Below are 22,178 nucleotides of genomic sequence, written 5' to 3'. Positions count from 1 at the left end.
GATTACGTTTTGCAGTGATTATTTGATTATTGCGTTTGTAAAACATAAATAATCTAAAAAAGTATTTGGATGAAAAAGTGATTATCTGCCTCCAAAACGCAGTTTTGGAGAAGCATGTACCTACATGGTTTTGAAAACGCAAAATCTATTTTGAAAACGCATAATTTGTTTTGAAAACGCAACACCAAACACCCCCTATGTCTCTTGTTATCAGTATCAATACATATGGGGCCCAGAACTAAACTCCGAGATATGATTAACCAACACACCACTTTAACCCATAAAAGGTATCCCTATAAAGGGTAAGAAAATATTTTAGTATAGCATTAGCATCTGACTGGTGTATTGTCACACCCCCAAAAATACCACATGCGGAAAACCCCGCAAGGCGTGTGACGTACCAGGATCCAGCCACCAATCACATTGAACTATTAACAAGATATTATATAAAAGTTCCCATTTATTACGTTACAGTATTCTCAAACACAACTTAAAGCTTAACATGTTCAGCGGAAGCATAATGTAAATCGTTGTTCAATTGTTCACAAGTTAAATAAAAGAAAACCAATAGGCTTGTCACATGTTTACAAGTTTTTCGACCCATGACCACTCCAACAAATCCAGACAGCAATTCCATATCCAGAAATCTGACGACCTGCGAGCATGCAACAAGTGTATCAGCACAAAGCCGGCAAGTTCACAGTTCTGTAAAAATGTTAGTTATCAAGTGTTTAGTTCAGTTTAATAACAATGTTGATAATAACTCGAGTACCGCAAGATGGCACAGTTTGTTTGCCCGTCCCCAATGCCCCTATCAAACATCGGTCGTGATTTAAGGTCATTAGTTCACGCTCGTTGTGACATTTGTGCTTGTGTAATCATTGTACAAACTCTGAACAATTCAAATATCAATAAAACAATATAATTTGATCCCAATATTTGTTTATTTATGTTTGACATTTTGCACGTTTTGATTTTTGTTCGATTTTAAACTCTAAATCGCTTTCTGAAAAGTTATACACAAACTAATGCGTAAACGTAATCAATTTAACACGACAAACACTCCAGAACAGCAACACAAGGGACTAAAAGCGTCAAAAACTGCGTAAGTTTGCATTTACACGCATATCTTACGTTCTGACCACATCCGGACATCCAAAAATTTTTGTAGTCACTAAAATATTTTATTTTAGTGATAGGAATGCCAAAATACCATTCGTCGCTTAATTTGGATTGTTTTCGCGTCCGTTCGAGTTTCGTCGTAATTAACCTAATAACACGACCAAACGAACCGACATCCGTGATATTTCCAAGCATACTTCTAGTCCCCTATACTTTGACGTCCTTGTAGAGCCTTGAAAATGGCTTAACAGAGGTTAAATACGTCAAATATACAAGTTATTGTGTGCAGGGGCTGAAAGTGACAAATCTGAAAGTTCTGCAGCCTGTGCTCGCGTCACGCGACGGCCTGATGGCCCTTCTGTCACGCCACGCGACCTCATGATTTCGACAACAAGTGTGTTTTTGAGCTGCAACTTGATTTTCAGGGACTTTTATGCAATTTTTCTTGTTTTGGGCAACAAGTTAACACCTCTCCAAGTAATATTAGCTGTCCTTAACACTTATATGGCCAAGATTCATTGCTTGGGGACTACATAAACACATGTAATGATCTTGTAACACCTCCACAACTATAAATACCCATCCATTTCACCTCCTTCATTGCTCACATTCATTCTTGAACTCTAAGTGGAGGATTCCATCATTGAGAGCCACCTACCTGAGTTCTCATAGTTCAATCTTTGAGCCATAGAGCCTTGTAAGTGTTCTTTCATGGCTTAGTCTTTATTTTCAGCCATTTAGAGTTGAAAGTCAAACAGTTTGCCTTTCGGTTTTGACCATCAATTGGTCAAATCAAAGTTCAGTTGAACTTTGCAATGTGATTGTAATCACGATGGTTATAATCCTTAATGATTATACCTACTGATTACCACATTGACTAGGCGTAGTGACGAGTCAAAGTTTCGGTCAAAATGCGTATCTATGCGCATTTTACGACGGAACTACTTTTAGGTATCAAAACACTTTGTTTTGATACCAAATCAGTTTTCTAACTTTGTTAAACATGTTTTAACATGTTTAACTCATCACTACTAGTTTAGTGCTTGTTTAGGGTCGTAAGTTAAGCGGTCTTGACAACCTCTTAGACTGTCGAACCCGACCCGTTTGGTCGATCATTAGGATCCGACCAAACTTATTTAGTGATCATAGTTGCATAGGGAATAACCTACTGAGGTTATACCTTATGATCACTTAGGTTGGTTAGTTATTCGTTAAGTCGCATATATGCCTATTAAAAATGACCAAAATGCCTTTTTTGAGCATAAATTCATATTTTGCATATGTGATCAAATTTTTGACATCTAAACTGATTTAATGACATATTTAAACATAATGGGCATGTAAGACTTAACATAGGACATAGATAACCATCCGACCTTAGTTTTATGCAAACGACGCGTTAAAGTAGCTTAAACTACCTGAACAGGTCAAAACGGGTCAAAAGCACTTAGGATAACTTTCTAATCAGAATGTTAGGTCTGTTAAATCTTGCCATATGAGTTCCAATACTCATTTTATTTATAGAACCTCATTCTATCCTATCTCCCGAATTAGGATCCGATTATTAACGTAGTTACCTATATTAGGTGTCGTTTGATTTCCGTGATCCTCGAAGCTTTATTTGGTCTTAAATTCCAAGACTAATAAGCAATCCCAAGTGAGTACATAGTTCCCCTCTTTTACCGCTTTCAAATATTTTGGGGTGATACACATGTGCTTACATTGCTACTTTCATGCTTTTCATGCTTTTATGCCATATACATGCTATGTTCACCTAGTACACATATAGTACATGATTTCAATTAAGTTTTGCTATGTATGTTGACTGAGCCTGCTAGCACATTGATTTCATAAACACATTTGTTGCATTTACTCAGCATATGGACACATTGATTTACATCACATTTCTGTTATGTATGTTTACTGAGCATGCTAGCACATTGATTTCATGAACATTTCTACTATGTATGTTTACATAGCATACTTAGTACATGGTTTTCACATAACATGCTTACGTTGGTATGACATTTGGTATTTTTAACGGGGCAATAATACATTCATTAACATTGATCACGCTGCTCGGTAGTATGTAATGGTACCATAGGACTTGACAAATCCCGTTCCCGACTTCCTAGGTTTGTTTGGAAGTAGGGAATGGCAGAATCCGATATACATAACTGATAAACCTTTAATTCGTTTAAGGGTTTATCCGACAGTCTCAAGGCTTGAATGTATGCGATAAACATTACTGCATAAATGTTTGTATCCATAAAGCATTAGTTTTGTAAAACACAACTTTTGATTTAAACTTAGGTTTATTCAAAGACATTGTTTTGTACATTTTACATATGGGACTGAGTAAATACTTTTTATTCACCATACATGACATTTGTTTACACATTGACATTATACATATGGTTTGAGTAGATACTTTTTACTTGCCATGCATAACATTTAATTATACAAGACATGATTTACATTTGACATTTGAACATTGTTTACACATAAACATTTTGAAATTTGCTTAAACAAGACATTTTGGGTGGTTATTGATAAGTGATTTACATAACGAGGCGATGTGTAATATGATAAAAGCATGGTGGATATGCCGCTGGTACTTCCTATATATAAGTGCTTTTATGATATCACATATCGTAGCGTTATTTAAACCACTTCGACAAAGACATGATACATTTTATACAAAGATACGACATTGTTTTACAAATTACATATTTTATACAAATTCATTTTTACTTGGTTATTTATTTAACCATGCATTGTTCTTTTATATCATCTGATTTTCATATTGATTTTCATATGATTTTTATAAAAGAAAACATTTTACAAGGTTCATGACAACTTTTTGTTAAACACTTCTTTTAACTACAAGTCATGAATCCTTCATAAACAAAACCTATGTATCTCACAGGCATTTTTATGCTCACGTACCTATTTTTACATGTGTTTCAGGAGCTAATGCTTGATGTTGATTGTGCTACACTTATGCGGACTCGGGCCTTAGTGACTTAAAAGACAGATTAATTATATTATGTTTTTGTTAATTCCAAGACAATGTAAACACTTTACTTAATAACACAAAACTTTAATTTCCATGGTTGTGAAACAATAATTCTGTCGCTCCACTCCCCGACGTTTCCGTCATGGTTTGTTGTTTTACGCGGTCGGGGTGTGACAGAAGAGTTGGTATCAGAGCTCATGGTTATAGGGAATTAGGTTATTAGTAATGCTTTGTCCTAGACTATAACCTTTCTAGACCCTAACACAAGTTATCTTGTGTTTAGATCTTAAAACAATACACATCACCTATCCTTAGGTGATTACCAAAACATGAACACAAATTTCCAAAATGATTTTGAAATCAATCATCTATCCTAGGATGATTTCTTTTTGGCCTTGTGCCTTCCACATTTTCAAAATCTCGTCAAAGTTTGGGTCTAAATAATGTGAACACGTGCAATCTGGAAGGGTGGATGCCTGTACCCTGAGTTTTCTGTCTAAGGCTAGAGTGTTCGTACAAATCCGCAGTATCAGACCAGTCACTCTTATCCGGGAACTCTTGGGGTGAGTGTCCACTTATAGGCTAAAGCATGTCTTCGCGATACATTATTATGACCCATTTACTTTGATTTGTCACTGTGTGTCGTCTGTTTGTTATGAGGTAACAAACAAATGACCACCATCCTTACTTTTGTCGATATTTATAACATCTCATTTCTCATCACATCATCTCACTCGTTTTCTCTCATGTTTTCCCTCTTTTAGAATGCCTCCTCGATGCAACTATTATAGCACAGCAGATGGCTGCTATGCTATCAAATCTCATTACTCAAATCAATCAAGGAAACAATAACAATAATGCACCTACTCCGTGCAATTTCAAAAGTTTTAACTCAGCTAAACCACTCAAGTTTAGTGGTTCTGAGGGAGCAACTAGGCTCCTCCAGTGGTTTGAGAGTCTTGTGAGCACTTTTCGCCATGTTCAGTGTCCAAACAATCGTAAGGTCGAGTTTGCTTCTAGCGTATTCCAAAAGAGGGCTCTCACTTGGTGGAATGGGTTAATGAGAGATCGAGGTGCTGAGGTTACTTTGGGTCAAACTTGGGAGGAACTTAGAGCTCTTATGATGAGAGAGTTCTGCCCTCGTCACGAGAAGAGGGTACTTGAAAATGAGTTCCATGACCTTAAGCAAGAGAGTGGTGAACACGGAGCTTACACTGATAGATACGAGGAATTAAGCTAGCCATGTCCGACGATGGACACGCCTTTGGATAAGGCTATTGAGAAATACATAGATGGTTTGCAAGATCCTGTTCAGGATATTGTCACTGGCAGCAACCCTACTACCGCCCGACAGGCCATTGAGCGAGCTACAACCCAAACTGACTCTCAAGTCAAAAAGGGTAAACTCCACAGGAAGGGTGACAAGAAGAAGAAACAGTCTGATAACACCAAGGAGCAAAAGGGTAAAAAGGCTGAGTCCTCAAAGAAATCAAGGAAGCGTCAGGCTTCCAAGAATTTCGCTGTCACTGCTCAGACAAACCAGGTAGCACAGAATCAGCCTGCACAACCTGCTGCCAAGAGGCAGTATGCTGGCAATGCACCTCTATGCAACAAATGTAACAGCCACCATCAACCACATGTGCAATGCCGCATTTACACAAACTATGGTAAGTCTGGTCATCTTGCAAACACTTGCTGCTTCGCTCCTAACCAAAATCAGGAAGCACAAAACCCTGCCCAGCAGCCTGCACGACCTCACTACCTGCCTGGTTCGTGTTACAATTGTGGGGATCTGACCCACTACAAGAACAACTACCCGAAGTTGGCAAACGCAAATCAGGCACAGGCTCGTGGTCGAGCTTTTAATTTGAATGTAAATAAGGCGCGTGCAGATAACGAAGTGGTGAACGGTACATTCTTTGTTAACAACCAACCTGCTTCTATTCTTTTTTATTCGGGTGCCGATAAGAGTTTTATGTCCTTAGCTTTTGAGCCTTTACTTTTGACGACTAGAACAAAACTAGGAAAGCCCTTGACAGTAGAAGTTGCTAGTGGTGAACCCGTTGTACTCGATTCTGTTCTTCGAAATTGCCAGTTGAACCTTAATAACCATCTTTTTCCTATTGACCTCACGCCGATGCAACTTGGGAGCTTCGATGTAATAGTAGGAATGGATTGGTTAGCCAAATACCATGCTGAGGTGGTTTGTTTTGAGAAGATTGTTCGTATACCGCTTTCGACTAGTGAAATCTTAGAAGTTTGTGGGGAGAACCCCGTTAGTAGTCTTAAACTTATGTCTTGTACTCGAGCCCAAAAATACCTACAAAAGAACTATGTTGCATTCTTGGCACATGTCGTAGAGGATAAAGGCAAAGGTAAGACTATCCAAGATATCCCTGTTGTTCGGGATTATCCTGAGGTATTTCTTGAAGAATTACCTGGTTTACCCCCAGCACGCCAAGTTGAGTTTCGTATTGATCTTGTACCTGGTGCAAACCATGTTACTAAATCCCCGTATCCTCTTGAACCGTCTGAGATGCAAGAGTTATCTAAACAGCTTCAGGAGCTTTCTGACAAAGGATTCATTCGTCCAAGCTTTTCACCTTGGGGTGCTCCCGTTCTATTCGTGAAAAAGAAAGATGGATCTTTTAGGATGTGTATCGATTACCGTAAGCTCAACAAGCTCACCATTAAGAAACGATCCCCTACCTCGCATTGATGATCTCTTTGATCAGCTACGGGGTGCTACTTGCTTTTCAAAGATTGATCTATGTTCTGGGTATCATCAACTCCGAGTGCATGAAGAACATATTCCCAAAACAGCTTTTCGCACAAGATATGGTCATTATGAGTTTACTGTTATGCCCTTCGGTTTAACTAATGCTCCTGCTATTTTCATGGACTTGATGAATAGGGTTTGTAAGCCTTATTTGGACAAGTTCATCATTGTTTTCATCGATGATATTTTGATCTATTCTAACATTTTCTGATTTTTTTGATAGTCGTCAATTAAAAGGAGCCATTTTTTCTATTTTTGTTATAGCTAAGATACGAGCTGATCATGAACAACATCTTCGTCTTACGATGGAGCTCCTAAAGAATGAACAACTTTTTGCCAAATTCTCCAAGTGTGAATTCTGGCTTAAGGAAGTTCAATTTTTGGGACACATCGTTAACGAACAAGGTATACATGTAGATCCCGCCAAAATCAGTGCAATTAAGGATTGGGATACACCTACTACTCCTACCGAGGTTCGTTCATTTCTTGGACTCCAGGGTTATTACCACCGTTTCATTGAAAACTTCTCCAAGATTGCGGTTCCTCTCACTGCTTTAACTCAGAAGAACAAACCTTTTGAGTGGGGATCCAAACAGGAAGAAGTTTTAAGACATTGAAACAGAAACTCTGTGATGCACCTATTTATCTTTACCTGAGGGCAACAACGATTTTGTCGTGTATTGTGATGCATCCAACTTAGGCCTTGGTTGTGTTCTCATGCAAAGAAACAAAGTCATAGCCTATGCATCAAGACAGTTAAAGGTACACGGAAAGAACTACACCACTCATGATCTTGAGTTAGGTGCAGTAGTCTTTGCTCTCAAAATCGGGAGACACTACCTGTACGGTACAAAGTGTGTAGTGTTTACTGACCACAAGAGTCTCCAGCACATTTTCAGTCAGAAAGAACTTAACATGAGGCAACGACGATGGGTTGAACTCCTAAACGACTACGATTGCAAAATTCGCTACCATCCTGGTAAGGTAAATGTCGTGGCTGATGCATTGAGTCGTAAGGAATGTATCAAGCTTCACTGTGTTCAGGTTTGATCTAATATTCAAACCTGCATTTCTCAGGCTCAACATACTTGTGTTACACAAGACTTGATGGGTTAGGAATTACCATATCATATTAAGCCTGATCTTGAACTGAAAGACTTTGGGCTATATTATTTCACGGGCCGTTTATGGGTCCCAAGTTAAGACAATCTTTGCACTCTGTTAATGGATGAAGCTCATAAGTCTCATTATTCTATTCATCCTGGTGCAGATAAAATGTATAAGGATATTCGAACCCAGTATTGGTGGCCGGGTATGAAGAAAGACATTACCTTATATGTTTCCAAATGCTTTACTTGTCTTAAGGTTAAGGCAGAACATCAACATCCCTCTAGATTATTGGAGCAACCAGATATACCGGTTTAGAAATGGGAAAACATTGCTATGGATCTTATTACCAAACTGCCACGAACTAAAAGAGGTCATGACGCCATTTGGGTAGTTGTTGATCGTCTTACAAAGTCAACACATTTCTTGCCGATCCGTGAGGATCTATCTACTAACAAACTTGCTAAAATCTATGTGGATGAGATTGTATCCCGACACAGTGTTCCTTTGAACATTAAATCTGATAGAGATACTCGATTCTCGTCTCACTTTTGGAGAACCATGCAATCTGCCATGGGAACCCAACTTAATTTGAGCACATCTTATCATCCGCAAACGGATGGTCAATCTGAGAGAACAATCCAGACACTGGAGGATATGCTTAGAGCTTGTGTGCTCGATTTTGGTGGTAGTTGGGATTCGCATCTACCGTTGATCGAATTCTCTTACAACAGTAGTTATCACTCTAGCATCAACATGGCTCCTTTCGAGGCTTTATACGGTCGAAAATGTCATTCGCCGGTCTGCTGGAATGAGATAGGTGAAGCTCAGCTTACTGGACTTGAACTCATTCTAGAGACTACAGATAAGGTCAAGAAGATTCGCGATAATCTACAGACAGCTAGAAGCCGTCAAAAGAGTTACGCGGATCGACGACGCAAGCCTTTAGAATTTCAAGTCGGTGATCATGTCCTACTCAAGGTATCCCCTTGGAAAGGTGTGATTAGATTTGGAAAGAAAGGAAAACTTGAACCACGCTATGTTGGACCATTCAAGATTGTTGAAAGAATCAGAAAAGTAGCCTACAGACTAGAGCTACCTCCTGAACTTGGAAATGTTCATCCAACTTTCCACGTGTCCAATCTCAAAAAGTGTTTAGCTGATGAGAACCTCCACATAACAATTGATGAAATTCGTGTTGATGACACGATGCACTTCGTTGAGAAACCTGTGGAAATCATGGACTGTGAAGTCAAAAGGCTCAAACACAAGCGCATACCAATTGTCAAAGTTTGCTGGGAATCTAAACGTGGCCCATAATTTACTTGGGAACATGAAGATCAAATGAAGGCGAAATATCCACATCTATTCTCACAAGTTTCCCCTAAATAAATTTCGGGACGAAATTTCCTAAAGTAGGGGAGACTGTGACATATGTGCTTGTGTAATCATTGTACAAACTCTTAACAATTCAAATATCAATAAAACAATGTAATTTGATCCCAATATTTGTTTATTTATGTTTGACATTTTGCACGTTTTGATTTTTGTTCGATTTTAAACTCTAAATCGCTTTCTAAAAAGTTATACGCAAACTGATGCGTAAATGTAATCAGTTTAATGCGACAAACACTCTGGAACAGCAACATAAGCTTAACATACCTTAAATAACCATTACATAACTTAAAAGTAAGTTTTGAAGGGTTTGGTATGGCAAAAACAAGTTTATTCGCTCATAGGGACTATTTCCGTTGAACTGCAAAAGTCTGCCGTTTCGTATGGCAACGTACATTCCGGAACATGATAATAAGCTAAACATACCATAAATAACCTTAACACAGCTTAGAAATAAGCTTTAAGTGGTTCGGTATGCGAAAACGCGCTTATTTGATCATAGGGACTAAAAGCGTCAAAAACTGCGTAAGTTTGCATTTACGCGCATATCTTACGTTCTGACCACATCCGGACATCCAAAAAAGTTTTTGTGGTCACTAAAATATTTTATTCTAGTGATAGGAATGCAAAAATACCATTTGTCGCTTAATTTGGATCATTTTCGCGTCTGTTCGAGTTTCGTCGTAATTAACCGAATAACGCGATCGTACGACCAAACGAACTGACATCCATGATATTTCCAAGCATATTTCAAGCCCCCTATACTTTGACGTCCTTGTAGAGCTTTGAAAATGGCTTAACGAAGGTTAAATACGTCAAATATGCAAGTTATTATGTGCAGGGGCTGAAAGTGACAAATCTAAAAGTTCTGCAGCCTGTGCTCGCGTCACGCGACGGTCTGATGGCCCTTCTGTCGCGCCACGCGACCTCATGATTTCGACAGCAAGTGTGTTTTTGAGCTGCAACTTGATTTTCAGGGACTTTTATGCATTTTTTCTTGTTTTAACACCTCTCCAAGTAATATTAGCTGTCCTTAACACTTGTATGGCCAAGATTCATTGCTTGGGGACTACATAAACACATGTAATGATCTTGTAACACCTCCACAATTATAAATACCCATCCATTTCACCTCCTTCATTGCTCACATTCATTCTTGAACTCTAAGTGGAGGATTCCATCATTGGGAGCCACCTACCTAAGTTCTCATTGTTCAATCTTTCAGCCATAGAGCCTTGTAAGTGTTCTTTCATGGCTTAGTCTTTATTTTCAGCCATTTAGAGCTGAAAGTCAAACAGTTTGACTTTCGGTTTTGACCATCAATTGGACAAATCAAAGTTAAATTGATCTTTGCAACGTGATTGTAATCACGATGGTTATAATCCTTAACGATTATACCTACTAATTACCACATTGACTAGGCGTAGTGACGAGTCAAAGTTTCGGTCAAAATGCGTATTTATGCGCATTTTACGACGGAACTAGTTTTAGGTATCAAAACACTTTTTTTTATACCAAATCAGTTTTCTAACTTAGTTAAACATGTTTAACTCGTCACTACTAGTTTAGTGCTTGTTTAGGGTCATAAGTTAAGCGGTCCATGTGAAGTAATCGGTCCATTTGATTCTTCAGATAATCACGTGAATATATCAGATCCATTAATGTTTGAAGTCAAAGATTGAATGATTATTTTGAAACAATCCAATAAGAGCTAATTGATTAAAAGAGTTGTGAGCTCAAAGGTTTTTGTGATTATTAGTTGCATGTGTAAGACTTGAATTGAATAACTAAATTTGATAACTATCGAATGGCAGTTCGATCGAACTGACATCCGATCCACTGCACCTTGTTCATTCAATTTGAAGTCTAAGTGTCGGAAGGCACTTCGTACAGATTGCAATCCGATCCACAGAATATTGGTCCAATCGTCGAACGGAAATCCGAACGGATTGCCATCCGATCCACTGCAGCTTGGTCTTTGTGTTTTGAGGTACGATCGTCGGAAGGCAATCCGAACGGATCACCGTTCGATCCATAGTTCAATCTGATCCTTGTTTTTGCCACTTGATCGAAGTGGAATATTTGTTATTGTGCCAAGTCTCGGATTGCACTTCGTTCGGATTGCAATCCGATCCAAATAAGTCTCAAAACATATATGTTACATAATAACTGATCCGTTTCATTTACATAGTCCTTTCACATGTGATCTGCAATAGTCTACGGCCCATTAAATGATTCATGTGATTAATGTCAGTCCATGTGAATAAGAAAGCTCGGTCAAATTGAATTTAAAATAAGTGGAGTAGCTTTGTTAAATCAATTAAAGTGAATCAAAGATCATCACGTGGATTTGTCAGAATTTTTTTTCATAAACATTGGGACTTGCAATGATAATAGAGAGGTCCAATTACAATCATAGAAACTTAATAACTGTCGGCCATATTAAGTATAGTAAAAGCTTGTTTGTTATCGGCCTAATTATCGAATGGCAATCCGTTTGATTTGCCATCCGATCCAAATTTGAAATTTGAGGCTCAACCTCAGTTTATAAGGAGTTGTCAACTATCGGATTGACATCCGATCGATTTGCTATTCGATCCATTGACACAATTTTATTTGATCTTCATTTAGGTCCATTTGTTCAAAGCTAAAGTTTACATGCATGTGTTATTGAACGGATAGTCATTCGTTCGACTTGCCATTCGATCCAAGGCATTTATTTTAAAGGTCATCCGATCGAAGTACAATCTGTACGGATTGCCATTCGATCCAACTCATCCGATTCATTGCTATCCGATCCAAAGTCATCCGATTGACTTTTGTTGACCCCGTCTGATCGGTTATTCATCCGTTCAAATAACTGTTCATTTTAAACTGATCGTTTGTTTGTGTATTTGCAGGTGATTCAAGGTGATAAACGAGGCGAAAAATTCAAGGAACGATAAATTCAAGACTCGATTCGAAGATGTTGGGAATTGGCGAAGAATTTTATAATGCGTTTACATCTGAATGCTACAACTATGATATCTGAGAGTTTGAATCATGATAACGTGTACGGAAATCATCTGAGACCACCAAAGCTTATGAATATCGAAGATTATCACTGGTGGTGTGAAAGATTTGAAAACTGGGTGCAAGCCTATACATATGATAGCTGGATCATGTTAACAATAGGATATGAAAAACCAAGAAATGAAAAACATGAATTAATCACACTTAAACAATTCATAGTTGATGATAAAAAGGATCATTCAAGTGAATTAAGAATGACAACTCTACTTCAACAGTCTGTCAGAGAGGATATTTTCTCACTACTTCAGCATGGTGAAACGTCTAAGTCAATTTGGGAAGCGTTAAAGTTGAAAGCTAAAGGTGGGAAGGATATCAAGAAAAACAAGATATCGCTGTTGAAGAAGGAGTTTGACTTGTTTGGTTGCATGAAAAATGAAATAGTTCATCAAATGATAGAACGGTTTTGCCATCTGAAGATTGAAATGGAAAGATTTGGAATCCACAAAGACAGAGAAGAGATGGTGGATAAACTTGTCGAGGCATTGCCACATGAGGAAGATTGGAAAACTTATGTGATCGTTTTGAAAAATGATGATAAATTCGATGAGATGATGTTAGAGAGTTTGATTGAGAAAATAGAGGGACATGATTTGTTGCTATAAAAACAAAACAAGATGTCTATCTCTAGTTATCAGCAGAATGTTAATCTATACTATCGCAGAGGAATGCTACAAAACAATGAATCTCTAAAGATCAGAACTGCGTTTAGTGCAGATAAGACTGGTGACTTGTGAAACAACAAATCTTCGAGCTATGATCCAGTATATCATTCTTCATCTGCATCTGCATCTGCATCGTCTAAATCTAATCTAAACCAGGATTGGAAAAATTCTCCACTTTTGAACAATGAGTTTGCTTAACAGCACATGAGTTTCTTAGCTTCTATTCTGGTATCTTACGAAGGTTTAATTGCAGGTAAGATCGGGAATCCAAACATGACGAAGGAAGATTACGATCAAGTTGATCCAGAAGAGATGGAACTCATGGACATTCGCTGGTGCATGAAACAAAAGGGGCACTTCAAGAGAGAATGCACAAACAATAAAGCTGATGATAGCGTGAATCCTTTTTATGAGGATTACTACAAAATGGCGATTGAGAAAATAGAGGGACATGATTTGTTGCTATAAAAACAAAACAAGATGTCTATCTCTAGTTATCAGCAGAATGTTAATCTATACAATCGCAGAGGAATGCTACAAAACAATGAATCTCCAAAGATCAGAACTGTGTTTAGTGCAGATAAGACTGGTGACTTGTGAAACAACAAATCTTCGAGCTATGATCCAGGATATCATTCTTCATCTGCATCTGCATCTTCTAAATCTAATCTAAACCAGGATTGGAAAAATTCTCCACTTTTGAACAATGAGTTTGCTCAACAGCACATGAGTTTCTTAGCTTCTATTCTGGTATCTTACGAAGGTTTAATTGCAGGTAAGATCGGGAATCCAAACATGACGAAGGAAGATTACGATCAAGTTGATCCAGAAGAGATGGAACTCATGGACATTCGCTGGTGCATGAAACAAAAGGGGCACTTCAAGAGAGAATGCACAAACAATAAAGCTGATGATAGCGTGAATCCTTTTTATGAGGATTACTACAAAATGGCTATTTATCATCAGAATAACGAGCAACCAACTAGAAAGCAGATTGATGATGGACCTTCTAAAGAAAAAAGACAAGCTGTGTTGACACTTCGTGATCGTAGTGAATCCAGTCTACAAAATGAAAAATCTGTTTGGGATAATTTTGATTGGGATGATTATTTAGATAAGAAAGAAGGAGCCAGAATTGTAATTCATGATGATGAAGGGTATGATTGGAGTCAACATGACAAAGAAGATAGAAAAGCCAAGGCAATGGTTGCTGAGATAAAACAAAGTCGAGAAGAAAGGCATGCTCGGATGAGGCTGGATGATGTGTATGATGCTTACAAGGAAGCAACACAAGCAGGCAGGTGGAGCAAAGAAATGGAATACTTTGGCGATCCTCAAGGAAACCCAACAGTTGATCCTGAAAAGGTTGATTTTAAAGCATTAGTTGCTGCAATACCGACTGTGAGTGTCTGGTGCAAACGCCTTGAGGAGATTCCAAGGTATAGAGAAAATGTTGAAGAAGGCATAAAGAAGGTGATATATGCCAGTTTGGAGAAGAAGAAGAAGACGTTTCAGGAGATTGTGGATGAAAGTGAAAAGCTGGTAAAGGAAGTGAAGAAAGATGATGAAAAAGCTGAGGAAGCTGTTGCAGAGAAACAGCAGGAGATTGAGAACGAAACCACGGTGCCAATCACTGAGGTAACAACTCAAACTGATTCTTCTGATCAATCAATTGATAATAAAGCTGAACAACAGTGCAAGAAATGCATGGAAATGTGCAGTTCTTGTACTGAAAAAGATGAAAAGTTTAAAATCAGAGACATTGAATTCACTAAAATAGAAAAGATTTTCAAAAATAAAAGTCATGAAATGATTGAAAATGAAAATTTTTTGAAACAAGAAAATAAAAAGCTGAAACAAAGATGTGATGATCTTGAAAAAGAAAACAAAATACTGAAACAAAAGTGTTCAGTTGTTTGTAACGAATATATTCCAAAAGATAATACAATTCAAGAGTTGCAAAAAGAATATGATGGAATGAAATTGTCATATCATACTGTAAAAGAAGCTTATGAAACTTTGAAAAGTAGAGTCAAAAGTTTAGATGATAGATTGTCCGCATGTCAGAAAACAACGAAATTTCTTGAAGCCAGATATGAAGGAAAACAAATGGTTTTAAATCAATATATTGATGATGTTGCTAAACTTAAACAAGAACTGGCAGAAAGTTGGTCAATAAACTTCAAAGTTATCATGCGTCTTCATACATTCTGGAACGTATTTTCAACATCATACCCAATGGGAAAGAGTCAGAAAAGAACAAAAAGGGATTGGGTCTGAATACCATCAGGTTCCACCACCGTTGGAGAATAATTATACATTCTATGATGGCGAGAAGGTGGAAAAAGCAATAAACATGGTTGACCAGTTACCCGAAAACATCAATGTGACTTACACCAAATTTGATGACATCAGTGATTCAGAGGTGGTTGGTAAGATTGTTGAAAGTGTTCTAGCAGAGGAGTCTACCAAAACAGATAAGTTTGAATCACAAGATGAAAATGAGGGAAGTTTTCATGATAGTTATCTTAAACATTCAAAATCTGAAAAAGTTGTGAATGATGATTCAAAAGGATTGGTTTATACCATGATTGGACCAGACAAACTATTTTCGGATAATGAATTCCCAATTCAAAATGTGATTTCAGATATAATCAACAAAGTCTTCAAATTGGTAGAGATTCAAAAGTCTGAAATTTCAAAGTTTGCTGGAAAAGGCAAGAAAACTTTTTATAACAAACCTGGTTACAAAAAGAAAAACATGAAGGCTGGGTTGGGTTATAAAAAGAAATAGAATTGGAAAAGAAAGGAAACACCAAATTATCAGAAAAAGATAAACTTTTTTCACGGAACAAGTTCGGAAGAAGATAAAGAACTCCAATTTAGGCGACAGTCTAATGAAGAGTTCTATGGTCAAAAGAAAAAGCAACAACAACAACTTAAAGATGTGTCCAAGAGAACATGCTTTAAGTGTGATTAAATTGGACATCTCAGTGGAAATTGTCCAAATCTTAAACCTGTTGGTGTTGAAACGAAAAAGAAGTCTGATGTCGTGAATCAGAAATCAACCAAGTTTGAATCAAAGCAAACTTGGAAGCCGAAAATGTCAAAGGCTAACTCACAACAAACATGGAAACTCGTGACACCCAGATTTAGAACAACACAAAGTTGGAAAACAACTATTGATGCAACGAAACCAAACCAGTTTTGGAAAACAAAAGTTGTTGTTCAAAATCAAAATGTTAAAAATCAATTACGTTTTTACAAGAGAAGTGCTTCAAAAGGACAAGGCTGTGTGGTTAAGACACAACCTGTTTCTGAACAGAAAAATGATTCAATCAAAAAGGATGAAGTAAAAGATGAAAAGTTGTTTGTTCAAAACGATGATAATTTTCTGAGATTGAATGAAACTTACTATGTCGAAATGTCTAAGGTCAAACAGACCTGGGCTAACTTGTTCAAGTAATTGAATACATTAAATGTGCAGGTGCTCAAAAAATCTGAATGTCATTTAGAGGAGCGTTGGAGCAGCCTGGCACGAGAGGAAGAGGCTGCTGAACCCTGCAACTGAATCAGGGAGTTTGTTTTTGTACATAAATAAACCATATTTCAAAACCCTAAAAAATTGAAAATTTAAAAACCAAAAATACGTTTTTATTTTTCTCGAAAATTGAAAAATCAAAAATATGTTTATTTTTAAATTTTGTCAAAAATCAAAAAATTCAAAAATATGTTGAGTGAATATGCCAAAACCCTCACGGCGGAACAAACATGATTAATTTCGCAAGATTGAAAAACGGTTTTCAAACTGAAAAATATCAATGTGTTGTAAATCATGGGGGTATATTTTCTACAAAACAGAGCATGTGAAGCAGAAGATGGATGGCGAGACAAAGCTATCAGTATCAGGTTGTCAAATTTTCTTTAAATGTTGTGAATTTTAGGGGGAGTAAGAAGATGTCAGAAATCCAAAAACATTAGAAAATTTGAAAAAGCCAAAAACATGATAAAATCAAAATGAGTTATGTGTAAAAAGAGGAAATGATAGTACATCAGTAGACAATCACAGTACGCTAAAAAAATGGAATGTTAAAATGTGATAAACGGTCTCACTGATGATATGCCAGTAGGTTTTTACACGCTTAGTATATTGTTTTCGAGATATAAACCTAAATATCAAATACTTACTTATCTCGTGGGGAACATCTCTCGGATACATGGGTAACCCCCGAAATCTTGTTTGAGAGATTGCCTGATTCTGAGATACTAGGTCTTTATACTGTTTGATATCTGGGGTATTATACCTGGTCTTCTGATATTGCGGAAGCAATGGCCTAGACCTTGTATAATACTTTACGCGCTGTAAAAGCTTACCCTCTGCATAAAAATTAAAAAATATCGAAAGATATGAATCAATTGCAGTTGAAGAAAAGATTCCCTAAAGGGAACACACCTAAAGTCGAGCCTTCATATCTTTGACTGAACGGAAGTTCATACCTGAGCTCTCAAGGTCTCGCACTAACCCAGAGTACAGATATCAAATTGGTATACTCACCTGTAAGACTGAATCTAGGGAATTTTGATACGGGAGTATATTCTAAGGTGGGACACGTGAATAAGTTAAGTGCTTAAAACACTTATTCGTATCTCAAATCGATTGAACTTTGTGTGAAAACTTAGGTGGATCTGTATACTGACAATCTAAGTGAATTGTTTAGAACTTAAAGTGTTTAAAGCTCAACGGTGCTAGTGATTTGTCATAAACTGATATGATCCTCTGACGCGAACTCAAACAAAAATATTGTTTGTAAATATTTCTTTACTGCTTTATGTTTCAGAAAAATACAAAAAGATTTTGCTTTCATTTTATTTTCGACAACCGATGTCTGAATAGCTAAGTTTTAAAATCTAAGTATGCTGAACGTGTTTCTGAAAATAAAACAAGTTCATTAATTTGAAACGTGAAGTTTTTAAACAAAAATCAAAAACAGTTTGTGAAGTCTCCAAGGTCATTAATTTGGACTTGGATGATTAACTGTGAGGGATTTGGATTCTTAATACTGCCAAATCTATAAAGCGTTTTGATAGGGGAAGTGGAGTCAAGTTAATCCTGGATATATTCATATTATTATATTTTAGAGCCAGGTTCTTGATTCAACAGGTTTTTTAAAAGCCAGGTAATCATTCCTGGATGCTCAAAAAATGTTTTTACTTATAAATGTTTGAGAAATTGCAGATGTTGTGCCATACTACGATCCCGATAGCCGAGTCTAAGGGGAAATCTGAAGACGAGCTCGACGCAAGGGGGAGCTTGTAACCGGAAAGCCAGGTGTCGATCCCTATAGCACGGAAGCTTAACGAAAGGGGGAGACTGAAGAAAGAGTCTCCCGAGAGGGGGAGCTGAAGCTGACGACAGATCCATGGGGATTCTGTTCGAGCAAGAGGGAGTCTATGTTGCTGAAGACGTGATAAAGCTTCAAGAAAACTTAGAGAGAGAAAGACATGACGCTACGAGATTGACTGCGGCAATATCCAAGGGGGAGTCTGTTAGTGCAGTAATGTCTATCGCCTTCGTCAATCAGTCCGTAGCAGAAGTTAGGATAAATCATAGCTTTATATTGTAATACTTAGGAAAAAGGCAAGGTGGCATTTATGTAATTAATGAGAACTCTCATTAAAGCGTTGGCCTATAAATAGAACCTTTAGGGCTTTAGTTTAGAACTTTTGCACATTTGGAGATTTGGAGATCTTGGATCCTAGAGAGAGAAAGTAGAGAGAGAAAGTGCAAAAGGTGATTCACGTGATTGTACGATTTCATATCTTTGAATAGAATCACAGATTGTAGTGCGTGCTCGTGTTCGGTCCACGCACATGTACGGATTCCGCACGTCACACGTATTATACGCAATCGTTCAGGAGTTAAAAACCGATCCTACACTTTGAGTTGTCAGGACGCGTAAGCAATGTCCTTCTCACGTTGCCTCAAAATGCAACCGAGTCCTTGAATAGACACATCGCAGTGAACAATGAAATCATCAGTGCCTTTAGGTAGAGAAAAGATAGGTGCACTACAGAGCTTTTCCTTAAAATGCTGAAACGCGGATTCTTGAGCAACACCCCACATGTAGATGATACCCTTCTGAGTTAAAGCAGTAAGAGGTTGTGTGATCTTTGAGAATCCTTCGATGAATCTGCGGTAGTAACCTGCCAGGCCAAGGAATTGGCGGATTTCTGTTGGAGTTTTAGGCGCAGGCCATTTCTTGATAGAGTCGATCTTGGCTGGATCAACATGAATCCCATCTTCATTGACCACGTGACCGAGGAAATGGACATCACGAAGCCAAAAGTCGCATTTAGAGAATTTAGCGTAGAGCTGTTCATTCCACAAAAGTTCCAAAATAAGGAGCATGTGTTGCTCGTGTTCCTCCGAGCTTTTAGAGTAGATTAGGATGTCGTCAATAAAAACAATGACGAACTTGTCAAGATAGGGCTTGCACACTTGGTTCATAAGATCCATAAACAACGTGGGTGCATTTGTCAACCCAAATAGCATAAAAAGGAATTCGTAATGGTCGTAATGATGAATGCGGTTTTGGAGATGTCTTCGTATCGGACTCTCAATTGATGATAACCCGAACGTAGATCGATCTTGGAGTAGAAACTCGACCCTTGCAGCTGGTCGAATAGGTCATCAATGCGTGGAAGTGGATAACGGTTCTTGACAGTCAGTTTGTTGATTTCATGGTATTCTATGCACATACGAAAAGTATCATCCTCCTTCTTGACAAAAAGTACGGGGGCTCCCCATGGTGATGAGCTACGCCGGATAAAACCCTTATCCAGTAGTTCCTTCAATTATATTGATAATTCTTCTAGTTCGGTTGGTGCTAGTCTGTAGGGTGCTCGAGCTATAGGTGCCGCTCTAGGGGTTAGCTCGATTTGGAATTTGACTTGACGATGAGGTGGGAGACCAGGTAGTTCTTCGGGAAAGACTTAGGGGAAGTCGCGAACAATAGGAATATCTTCGACCTTTTTCTCTTCGGCTTGTGCATCAGTGACAATAGCTAGAATAGCGGTATGGCCCTTCGCTGATACTTCTGAGCCTTCATGTATGAAATAATGCTTACCACAGCGCCATCCTTCTCGCCTAGAATATCCAGGGTTTCACCATTAGGTAAATGGATGCGAATGACCTTTCATGACAAAGTATCTCCGTGTGATTTAAGGATAACCAATCCATCCCGACTACGACATCATAACTACCGAGGGTGATAGGGATGAGATCAAGAACAAATTTATGGCGAGATAACTCCAAACTATAGTCGTGATGAATACATGTTGCCTCGAGAGTTTTGTCGTTTGCTAGCTCAACTTTGTGCTTACGGTCAAGAGAAGTTGGGGCAGGCCTAAGTGGTGTACTAAAGTTTGTGGAAACATAACTATGTTCCGCACCAGAATCAAAATGCACCGAAACAAAAGGGTAATTCAAAAGGAACATACCCATCACCACATTAGGGTCATTTTTTGCCTCGCCCGAGACAATCACAAAGGCTCGACCTTTTGCACCATTCTCGACATTGTGGTTGCTGTTGATGTTTCCAATGTCGTTGTTGTTGTTATTGTTGTGGTTTTGGTTCAATTGGGGCAATTCTTCCTAAGATGCCCTTCGGCTCCGCACTGAAAGCATCCTCGGTTGTTACCATGCTGCTGCTGCTGCTATGGCCTCTGATTCGGTTGGGATTACTGTTGTTGTTGTTGCTGATTTTGTCTTACTGGATACGGGCTTCTGCAACCCTTTGTCGCGTGCCCTTGCTTATTACACCGCTGACAGCGGTTCCTTTCTCATGGCCCATTGTGGTGTAGGTTGCATTTGTTTCACTTTGGTCGGTTTCCTTGATAACCACCCTTATTTTGATTTGCCGGAGTTTGCTGATTGGGGGTCTTGTTGTCTTCGAATGTTCTCTGCTGTGACTGAGGCTGAGAGGAGCTATAACCCCTGCTCTAGTTGCTATCCCACTTGCGTTTTTTGTCGCTAGTAGTATCAGTAGTAGCACTGTTTCGCATAGGCAGCTTGCCCTGTTCAACTGCTTGATCGGTGAGACGGTGTGCTAAGCGGATGACTCAGTGGATTATAGGGAGATTAGCTGAGGTTACCAAACTTGAATTTCAGGAGCTAAACCCTTGAGATAAAGCTCAATTCTCTTGTAAGCAGGCTGTAACACCTCGTAAAAACGTGTCCAATTATGTGAAGACACGTGTCCTAAACTCTAAACATATAAAAGTTCGAGTTAGAAGGACTAAAGTTGTCAAACGATGAAAATATGTATGCGAAGGGACTAAAAGTGTCAACATGCCAAACTTGTGCCTCTGATTGACCACACACGATGAATATGTTCTTAAACGAGTAAATATTTGGACGTAAGAAGCCGTTTGTGAAAGTAATCAAAAGTTTACAAAACAAAGCGGTTAAACGTGTCAACATGTTAATTCTTACCTCTGAGCGACCTTTTAACGAATCCGGGGCTTCGTAATGTTCGATTATACTCTCAAGAATAAGTGATAACAAATTCAAAAGGTTTCGATATCGATATGTGTTATTTACACAAACTTTCAAGAATAAGGGTTAAAAGCGTCAACGAGATGAAACTAGTATTTTCGGTGATTGTTTAACGAAGCCGGACCTAACGGTGTTTGGTTATACTCCCAAGATCATCTACAAACTAACTACAAGGGTTAAAAGTGCCTAAAATGAAAGATAACATGCATTAGAAGGTGCAAGGATCAAACCTTCCAAGTTTCAAACATGTTTGCTGGTCATATATGGCGTCGCGCTGCGCGACACCCTACCCCATATGCCGTCGCGCGACGCGACAGCCTCACTTCGATAGAAACTCTTGGCCACCTGCAGGTTTCTTCCTCGTTCTCCACACAAACCACTTCCTTCTCACATAACTCGAATCCTTGGGATGTTTGATGGTTTTTAAAACCACTTGGGTTACTTGGAGACATCTGGTAACACCCT

This window comes from Helianthus annuus, chromosome 8 (genome assembly GCF_002127325.2).
Source record: "Helianthus annuus cultivar XRQ/B chromosome 8, HanXRQr2.0-SUNRISE, whole genome shotgun sequence".
In the NCBI taxonomy this organism is placed as follows: Eukaryota; Viridiplantae; Streptophyta; class Magnoliopsida; order Asterales; family Asteraceae; genus Helianthus; species Helianthus annuus.
The sequence above is the reverse complement of the archived record's forward strand: the minus strand, read 5'-3'. Positions refer to the sequence as shown.